The 2562-nt window shown below is 41.1% G+C and overlaps 1 protein-coding gene across 3 annotated transcripts in view; it reads left to right on the plus strand.

Annotated features, from left to right (window-relative positions):
• Positions 1 to 2562, plus strand: part of ABLIM1 (actin binding LIM protein 1) — a 264926-nt gene that overhangs the window by 29920 nt on the left and 232444 nt on the right. The window lies entirely within an intron of this gene.

Here is a 2562-nt window from a genome sequence, read left to right on the forward strand (position 1 = left end):
AAGAATTAACAGTGAAAGGCAGGGGTTTCCACACTACAATGTTTATTAGAAGACACTCTAGAAGAACCTGGTAGGGCTGAGGTGGCCCTCAGGGATCTCCATCTTAAACAAATTGGCCCAGAAATCACATTTTGGGAAATATGTTTTGTTTTTTTTTTTTTTTGATGGATGAATGCCACTCTTTTTTCCAGTTGTATATCTTTTCTTTCTTTTTTTTAAATTTCAGTAGTTTTGGAGGGAACAGGTGATGTTTGGTTACATGGGTAAGTTCTTTAGTGGTGATTTCTGAGATTCTGGTGCACCCATCACCCCAGAAGTACACACTGCACCTAATGTGTGGTCTTTTATCCCTTACCCTCATTTTGAGAAACATTGATAGAACATCTTACATTGTATATCCGAAAGTTCTTCAAAATAGGCAAGCAGGGAAAAGAACATGTACAGATTGTTTTACCTGCTTTGTAAACTGTTTTTAGAGGAAGACTTCGGAGGTTGGTGTTGGGCTTAATTCCCAGAATTTTGGAGCAGAAATTTTGAGGTGTGACTTTGGTAGTGGTAGAAGTCCCATGTTCCCACTTTCCCCAAGTCCACCGCAGTCTGAGTGCCTCTAGACAGCATCTGTTTCTTCCATTCCCACCGTGCTTCCCATTGGCATAGAATAATTCCAGCCAACTGGAATTCTCAGGTTTTTGAATTGTGTTGCCAATAGTTGAGGAACTAGTAACAAAAGAAGCAAAAATTTCCTTGCTCTGCTTCATCTGCCTGGGGCCTTTGTGGAAGGACCTGACTATTGGATAGAAAGAGTCATAGTGTGGAATTCAGAAGACCTGGCTCCACCCTAGGCTTTCTGCATTGTTCTGAGAAAGTCACATCTTCTCTGAGACTTACCTTCCTCATCTTAAAGGCTGGAGTAGATCAGTGCTTCCTGAGTGCTGGCACTAGTCTGGGAGAACGTTTAGAAATGTAAATGACGAGTTAATGGGTGCAGCACACCAACATGGCACAAGTATACATATGTAACAAACCTGCACGTTATGCACATGTACCCTAGAACTTAAAGTATAAAAAAAAAATAAGTTCTTGACCCGTACGTGCAAGAATCCCATATATATATTTTGTATTTTTTTACAAGTTCTAAAATTTTTTTTTCTTTTTTTTTTTTTGAGACAGAGTCTTACCCGGTCACCTAGGAGTACAGTGGCATCATCGTAGCTCACTGTGACCTCAAACTCCTGGGCTCAACCAATCCTCCTGCCTCAGCCTCCCGAGTAGCTGGGACTATAGATGCATGACACCACACTTGGCTAATCTTTTAATTTTTTTTTTCTTTTCCTGTAGAAACAGAGTCTTGCTATGTTGCCAGGGCTGGTCTCGAAGTGGCCTTATGCAGTCCTCCCACCTCAGCCTCCCAAAGTGCTAGGATTACAGGAGTGAGCAACCATACCGGCAGATGGTTCTTATGCGCAGCAATATTTGGGAACTACTGGACTAGATTACCTTTGATGGCCTTGTCAGCTCTATAGTTCTATTCTAGGGTTTTAATAAAAAGAAATTTATGTTAGAACATAATAGCCCAATGACAGGAGAAGGAGTGTGAGTTTATTCATTTTGGCTTGTGACTTTTGTATGGTTGTAGACGGTCACATACAGTCACATATTGTACTGCACCTTACTGTGTGGATGTTAAAGAGTAAATGATAATTACTGGGGGTTGTCCTTTTTATAGCAATACATTAATTCCGTGAAGATCCTTCTAGCTTGTAATTTTGTGAAAAGCTGAAGCTACCTACATGTTAATTCTGTCTCCATCATATGATTCTGCCATCAAAGCAAACCCCTGAAACAACTTTAAGACAGTAAACACTGGCTTAATGGAATGAGGCAGAGGATTTTCCTGGTACTGAGGGGAGGGGTTCCCTTCTAGAAAATGGAAAGGAAATGATTGTTTGCTATGGGTGAGAGCTGGATTTGTCACAAGTTAAAGCTGAGGATCTTTAATCGAGCCTCCTCCACCTCCACCTGTGAGATCTGAAATACTGGAGAACTTGGAATTATTACCCTGGGATATTTCTGATAGACGTTTTTAGATTATACAAAATATGAGTATATATCCCTAGCCCTATTCTCAGTACTCTTACCAGATGATACTGAATATTCTTGGAGTATTTGCAGGAGAATTCTTGTAGATATTACAGCTATATTCTTTCTCTTGTTCTGGATATTAATCTGATGTTCAAATATGCATTCATGTCTGAGACTGACAGTCTGGAGTTCCTGGTAGTGGCTGTTTTTATACCTAATCGTCTGACTGAGAATATGGCACCCTAAGCTCTTGAGGGTAATCACTTAAATACATCTGCCTTAATCTTCTTTGCTGGGCAGTGAGAAAAGGAGACAGTAAGGAGCCAGGGGAACAGAGAGAGTTGTGGGCCAGCTCTGCTCCTTGGGCCCCCGCTGCCCATTTCTCATTTCTTGAAAATCCATGCCAAGATGCCTGCCTTCCTTGGTCTAAAGTGTTTGGGGAAATTGTGCAGCTCTGAGAAAAGCAAAGTCACCTCATCT

Source organism: Colobus angolensis, unplaced genomic scaffold (genome assembly GCF_000951035.1).
Source record: "Colobus angolensis palliatus isolate OR3802 unplaced genomic scaffold, Cang.pa_1.0 Scaffold75, whole genome shotgun sequence".
Lineage (NCBI taxonomy): Eukaryota > Metazoa > Chordata > Mammalia > Primates > Cercopithecidae > Colobus > Colobus angolensis.